Raw genomic sequence first — 7,646 nt, 5'->3', positions numbered from 1 at the left:
CCGTCTGTCCGTCTGTCCGTCTGCCCGGATGAACGCTGAGATCTCGGAAACTATGAGAGCTAGGCTATTCAGATTTGGCGTGCAGGTTCCTGAGCTTCTTACGCAGCTCAAGTTTGTTTCAGTAGACTGCCACGCCCACTCAAACGCCCACAAACCGCCCAAAATTGTGGCTCCTACAGTTTTGATGCTAGAATAAAAATTTTAACTGAAATGTATTGTTCTCATCAATACCTATCGATTGATAAAAAAAGTTTGCCACGCCCACTTGAACGCCCACAAACTTCAAAAAATCGTAAATATGAACGTGGATATCTCGGAAACTATCAAGGATAGAAAAAAAAAAAAAAAATTAAATAAGTTTATGGTTTTGGGGCAGAAACTCTATGTAGCCTATTAAATTTACATCAATTTTACTTCGAAGTTTTTGGATAAAATTAGTTAAACGGCCGAGTGACAAATCGCTGACTTTTAAGCCGAGCCCAACAATTCGAAACGGACAGAAGGGGCAGACAGGGAAGCCCAGTGTGAAGAGTCTTCAGTTGTAGGGCTCCGCTGCCTTGTCGAAAGCGTCAAACTTGTGACCAGAAACTGGAAGGCAAACAACAAGGAAGGGATCATCTAGCGCTTCGCTCCGGGCGTGAATAAATGAAGTTTGCAAATTGCACCACGCCTGACCACCACCGAAACATTTCTCCCAAAGTCGCTGCAGCTCAGTGCAGTCTGAGTCTCAGTTCGCAGTCCGCAGTCCGCATTACGAATGCAAAACTTTGTCCTCATTACTCGAGATGTCGAGATGTTGGGATGTCGGGAATGGGAGTGGTAGTGGTGCGACAAGGAGGAAGCTGCCCCTGGGTTAAGGCGTTGCTCTACGGCCCAAGTTATGGCGTCTGTCAAAGTCGTTGGGCGGGCAAGAAAAACTTGTCGTCATCGCATTGTCCGGTGGTCCAAGTTCTCGGCAGCTGCAGAGCCTTCGAAGGACAACGAGAATCGCCACGATGACGACAACATCTGTACTTCCAGCATCCCGGTCCCAATCCTCGTCCCCCGGATCTCGATTCCCGACTCACGATTCCCGACTCCCGGCCAAAGTCCAGCAGCTGTCAGCCCGTCTAACAAGTGTCACAGCAAGTTTTTGTTGCCCTCCTCTGGACACCGAACTGGACATGGACATGGATATATATACCATATACTCGTACTATATTCGTACATATTCCGGCCGAGTCCTCGGACTGTGGACTTTTTGTGAAAGATTAAAATCTGCAAACAGTTGTCATCCCAGTTTGAGTTTTGCAAATATGCCAAACGGCCCCGGGACTTTCATGCTGATTAAATGATTTAAGGTCAGTTGAATTTTGTTTGGTTTTCTACTTACTGGTTAGCCTGCTCACAAATTCATGAGTAATTAGTAAGCAAAACTTTTGTAATTGATTTAAGCTTGATCTAGTTGTCAACCGAAGCGAGCCTTTGTTTTAAGTTAAATATGCCTTTGGCTCTTGCGGTTTATGTTTAACTTCTAATGTCTTCTTTCATTTAATTAAGTATTTACATGGTCTTAATTTTCCACTTTTAAGTAAGTGCATGTATTGTTGTTGAGAATCATATTAAAGGAATATTAATGGTTTATTTGGACATATACCACTGTGTGCAAAAAGTAAGATGAATTTGTTTGTAAAATGAAAAATCCTTATAAGTTCTTCTTAATTAATTTCATTCCGTTTAAAGTTATCCCCTCCCGATAAAATACGCTTATGCCATTGTTTTTTCTAATTCTGGAAACATGCGAAATAGTCTCTTTCCTCAATCGACTTGAAACGCGATTCCCGAAGAGGTCTCTTATGATTTGAGAATAGCCAGAAGTCACAGGGAGCCAAATTAGGCGACTACGGTGTTTAGGGAACGATGTTCGTCGAGTTTTTGGCAAAGTAGTCACGAAGTGTGAGTGGCTCATAGGTGCATTTCGTTATGCAAAAACTAAGAGTTGTTGTTTCCCATAATTCTGGTCTTTTTAGACCAATTGCTTCACGTAAACTGCGGATAACCCTCAAATAATATTCCTTATTAACAGTTTGGCTGGGTGGATGGAATTTATAGTGCACCACACCACGAAAATCGAAAAAACAAATTCACCTTACTTTTTGACCACAGTAGTAGTTTTTAAAATTAGTGAAATTTTTCGTTTTGAAATGAATATGAATTGTTGTAGATCTGCTGAAAGAATAGTTTAGAAATTAAGGCTTTTCATAGAACTATTTTAAACGCTTTCTCAAACATTATATTAATTTACTAAAGGGTTACCAGATTTATTTTTAATAAGTAATGTGTCACAGTAATGTGTTACATTGTTGATAGTGTTCATAATACTTCAAATTAATTGTATTATTTGTATACTTTTCTATTAGGACGAAGAAGATTTAATTTAAATATTGTGAGCTAATCAAGAAAATGTACAAAATAATTACAGTCTTATGCTCTGGCCAGGACCAAATCTTAGATGATATTCTTGAGAATTCTTAGAGCAGCCTTTGAAGGTAATACATTTAAATGTGAACATTTTTGAGGTCTAACTGTAATCGATTCCGTCTTATATAAGACAGATAATAGGACCACCTGTGTTGCCGCTATCGCCCGATCGAATCTCTTTATCCCCAATGTAGACATAAAATTACGAACAGCCTAAGTATCGTTTAGGGTAACATTAATCTAAATACCCATAGAAACCCATGACCGCATGAAATTAAAGACAACAAACAAAGCGATGGGAAATTGAAGTCCCCGGCAATTTACAAACTAGTTACTCATCGATAGGGACTCGAGATCAATCAGCAAGGGATCGCTCAAATTTAGCAGAAAGTACACTGCGAAAAATCCTAGCGGCTGACAGCTGGCAATTGGGACACGCAAATTTGTTCGTGCTGTGCCACGTAAACCCGAAACCCTCGTCGGTCAGGATTTTCTGGAGTATGGGTAGGGGTGGCACCAGTGCCAGTACCAGTACCAGTAGCAATGCCAGTAGCGACCCGAGATCCGATGCTAAGTCTCAGTAATTTGAGTCGATTTTTCCGGCATGCTGTTCGCTTCGTCTGAAATCATCTAGATGCTCTGGGATGGGCTGCTTTGCCCGTGGTTCCATTTTAATTGCAGTCGCCGGGCTGGGCAAAAAAAGAAGAAAAAGGTCGCCCCGTTCTGCAATTAGATCCAAGAACGTAAAACGAAGCCGCAGCCGAAGGATCGTAAGAGAGATCGCAAGATGTGTACCCAGCGATATGCTCCTCATCTCTGGCCCTTACAGCGATCTCCCTGTAATTATGAATCTCGTCGTGAGAAGTGACCTGCCCATCACCATACCGAGAATCCCGATCCCATCCGATCTGAAGCCCAGCGACCCTCGCCCGCTTTTATCCAGCAAATTAATGGCATTTGAATGACAATGACAATGCAATAAGAAATCCGTTGGCGGAAGTTTGGTTTTAAATATTTTGTAAATTTTGTGGGCGTCCACCCGTGTGCTGGAACCCACCAGGAGTTTTATTTAATAATCGAATTAGGCGCTTGAAAATGGCGCAGCTCAAGAAACATACCTACATACACACACTGTGCACTCAAGCATGCCAAAGTTTGAGGAGCCCGTCTTGGACACTCCCCTCTCGGGCTTGGATTTTATGGCACATCGGGCGAGGGGAGGAGGCAACCCCACAGCTCATTCCAGTTGGCTGGTGATGAGTTTTTAATGGCTGGCGCTGACTGCGGCCAATGTGAATTATGGTTTTCATATATGCCGCACGAAACTGGTTATGGTCGTCGGATTTGAAACGCTGAAGTCGCCAAGCAAACTGGAGCTAATCGTGTAGCGCGACCGTTCGAGCTTTTGCTTTGTTTAGCTGAAAGTTGCTCCTAAATTTTTACGTATAAGGAATATTGAAATTCTAGGTTAGCAGTCCTCTGTCAAAATTATGTACCTTTTAATGAAACAACAAGAAATATAAATTTAAGTCCATTATAAAATCGCATCTAATTAAACTGTCATACAAACACAAAACACTTGGTTATTTCAATCATTATTAATTAAGGTCAGCAATAGTTGAGCTTATAAGTGGCTGTAATCGTTCTTATTTTTTTAGTCCAACTCCGAATGGTTAGTCTTTATAAAAGTTCATAGAAGTATTGAGAAAAGCGCACAAACAAGTCGGTATAATTAGCAGCCTATCCAGCTTTCATCACTTGGGCTACCAAAACCTAAACATTTCAGACATATGTACCGTCACAATACAGCCTTTTGCCCTAAACTACCTGTCATCTGTGACTTCACATGCTCCAAAGATCTCAGAGATCCGTTTATATGTTAATTCATATTGATAAAATATCGGAGAGAACCGAAAAGCAGATTTGCCCTTTTCATTAAATGCCATAGGCCTAAGACTTTGTAATTTACAACGCATACAGTTAAGGCTCAATGGCCATATATTATACACTTTATTTGAACTGGAAACTTATGTACCCATGCCCGTAGATATTCGAAGATTTCGCATAACTTATCCAGAGGTCGTGATTAAAAATGCAAAAAGTAAGAGGTTGAAGAGCAGCATCAGATTCCAATAAATATCCGATGATATTGGAGAGCCTGTCACATTAATTGTTTTCAACACGAACACCTCTCTCGATATAGAAAAATTCCAATCTCTCCATATAAATTTATATTAATATCAATGAACTATGAATTAATTTGGCTGCCTCATGGCGACACATATTAATAATTTCGCTTATGTCTTTATTCAGTGAAAATAAAATACGAGAATAACGAGCCGTATAACGAAGAATTCTTCTAAAACACTTTGAGCAGCCCAAGACAAGAAAAAACCAAGCGCACCAGAAAGAACTTTTAATGGCTGTAATAAATAACTTCCAAAAATTCAAATACTTTGCTAATATCTGAGGAAATTAATTCATAATTAGGCAACTTCACGCCACCATCACACACCGATATCCAACTCCCAATTCCTCTTGGGGAGGCAAACAAAAGTGGACAGTGATTGGGGCATAAATTATGAGCCCCTTCGTTTTCGGGCAGTTGCTGGATCTTTTTCGATCTGAGGACGGATTGGGTCAAAGCTGGAACTGGACTGGCGGAGTGTGAGATTAGACAAACATAAATTAGACGGTGGTCTGCCGCACTATGGAATGATTATGATTTCATTTGATTTTTTAAAACCTATAAATGCTAAGAAAATAATATAAATTAATATATACAGGAACCCTTTAAATAATTAAAACAACTTTTTTAAAAGGTATAAAAGAAAACTCATTATATTTACGTAATAACTGTAACACAGTAACAGTATTCACCGTTAAATACTTTTAGTTAGCACATATTACTACTGAAGTGGTTTGAACTTCACTTGATTAAACGATTTAAAGATTTATCTTTAAAATGACACGATAAAAGCTTATTGAATAATTAAAAAAAAATTGTTTACTCATTTCAGATTAAAAAAGATATACTATAGGGTTTTTCTGATCGTGTTCATGAATTAAGAAGAGTCTAAAATTTGGATTTCAGTGCCTTTAGAGTTTAAAACCCAGTTGGGCACAAACTTTAGGCTTAGGATCCACTGTGAATAGTCACTTGATGTGGACAGATGACTTTGACTGCCAGTGGCGACTCTCGTATGCGAGCACGCACTTGGAGGGAACAAAGAACTTGCTGACCGCAGAGCATGTGGCATTCGTTTCGATGGACCCCGGATTACAGGGGATCGGGAGTGGATTGGGATTCGGGTGGAGAGTGGAGGTTGGAGGTTGGAGAATGGGAGATGGGAATGGGGATGCTGCGGTTCCTTCTGCAATAGGCGAGTAACAAGTAATAAGCAAGCCGCTGTCGCCGCCATTGAAATGCTGTTACAAGTCACTGAAAATGCGAACAAAGAGCGCTCGCCGGCCGGTCGGGGAACAATGAATGCCAAGCCCCAAGACTGAACCCTGCTCCACCTCTTGGATGTTATTAATATGGCTGACAATTTGTCGTCGTCGTCGGTCCACGTCGGTCAATGAAACGGAATGTCTCTAAAATAAAAAGCCAGAGCAGCTGAAATTGTCGCACTTGGAATCCGCCATTTGCCATTTTATTCAATTAACTTGCAGGACAAATAATACAAATCGGATATATATGTAAGGGGCAGCCAATATATGTGGGGGTGTGGGTGGTACATACGTCTGCATCTTGTAGGAGCCATTTGCAATCTGCTGCTTTCAGCAGTTTCGGCATCCGACTGAAAGGAAGTGCATCATCAGCATTTGCATTCAAAGGCGGCCAGAGTCTTGAAACTTGAAATTACTTGAGCTCGTTAAAGTGGGAATGGAGATGATGGTGGGGGTGCCAGGGATCGCAGGACGAGGGCGTAAATTACCAAAAAAGAGGGATAAATAAAAGCACAGAAATGAAATGGCCACTGGCAATTGACACCACCAATAATCCACCTCGAACAAAGGCAAAAGTTCGGCAGGCTGATGGAATTTTCGCTGAGCTCCGCACTTGCTTTGTTTGCCATGCGGAGCGGTAACTTTCTGTGTTACAACTTGTGTTGGAATATATTTTGCTCACATTTTAGCTGCTGCTGTGCGACTATTTGTGCTTTGCATTTGACCGCTTCTAATTGCCAGAACCGAAACGTTCCAATTTTCTGCTTGATTGAAGCCCAGTTGCTCAGCTAATTACAGGGAGGGACTAAAACAAACAGCGGTATGGAGCCAATTTGGTTCGAGTGGGATTGGTTTACTTTGCAGCGATTTCATGGTTGGAAATACCTACAAATAACTAGAAATTAGCAGAGCCTTATGACGGTTACTGTTAGATTACAAAAAGTACGTACTGGTAATTTTTTTTAGTTTATCATTTAAATGATCTTTGTAGATTTTGAAACATTATTCGGAGTTTCTGGAAGCGTGTAAGTCATCCCATATATTAACTTAACTTTTTGAGAGAAAATTATTTTCCAAAACAGGCAAAAATAAATTCCCCAAAGACAAAGATCGAGTAATAATTTTTCCTTTATTTTTTCATCATTGGTTTGTTCTTTGAGTTTCCATTATCGTAACAAGCACCTGGATCAACTGGGGAACAATCGACCCTGTCTGTGATTACTTCAATCTACTTTGCGCACTTTCCGAGCAATTTCATCCAAAGCAGCAGAATAATGCATAGGGCTAGAAGCTGGGGATGGAATAAAAATCAGAAGCAAAACAAAATCAATCAAAAATCTCAGACATTTGCTTTTGATTCAAAGTAATTTGAAAGCAATCTCCGACAAAACAACAAACAAACAAACTCTGGAGATACCAGGGCCATGTTGGTGCCTCTGCAGGTGCTTCGGAACGGATCCCTTCCCTAGAACAGGCAAAAGCACTTTGGCTTTTGGTTCGCTGGGAGGATGGGGATGGACCCCAACCCCGACTTAACCCGGGCATCATCAAGTGGGCCACCTCGTCATAAGTAAGCCAAGCACTTTGCCTGAGCAAATGTGCAAACAGGCAGCGCGGTGACTCCCAAACTGCGTTCCGCCAAGTGCAACGAACGTTGCAGGTTGCAGGTTGTTGGTTGCTGGTTGCTGCTTGCAAGTTGCAGGTTGCTGGCAAGGGCACATTGCACATCCCAC

The 7,646-nt window shown here is 41.1% G+C and overlaps 1 long non-coding RNA gene across 3 annotated transcripts; it reads left to right on the top strand.

Moving 5' to 3' along the window:
- Nucleotides 1-381: 381 nt before the first annotated feature.
- On the top strand, nucleotides 382-3,989 carry LOC119547009. 3 transcript variants are annotated; one of them, XR_005219204.1, is made up of 3 exons: nucleotides 382-1,340; nucleotides 2,462-2,528; nucleotides 2,591-3,989. It is a non-coding gene; the product is annotated as an uncharacterized LOC119547009 (long non-coding RNA). The 3 variants fall into 3 exon arrangements; XR_005219205.1 differs by having other exon boundaries at nucleotides 2,400-2,528; nucleotides 2,595-3,989; XR_005219203.1 differs by having other exon boundaries at nucleotides 2,400-2,528.
- Nucleotides 3,990-7,646: the final 3,657 nt, after the last annotated feature.

This window comes from Drosophila subpulchrella, chromosome 2L (genome assembly GCF_014743375.2).
Source record: "Drosophila subpulchrella strain 33 F10 #4 breed RU33 chromosome 2L, RU_Dsub_v1.1 Primary Assembly, whole genome shotgun sequence".
NCBI classification, from domain to species: Eukaryota; Metazoa; Arthropoda; class Insecta; order Diptera; family Drosophilidae; genus Drosophila; species Drosophila subpulchrella.
Note: the sequence above shows the minus strand (reverse complement) of the source record. Positions and strands in the feature narration are given on the sequence as shown.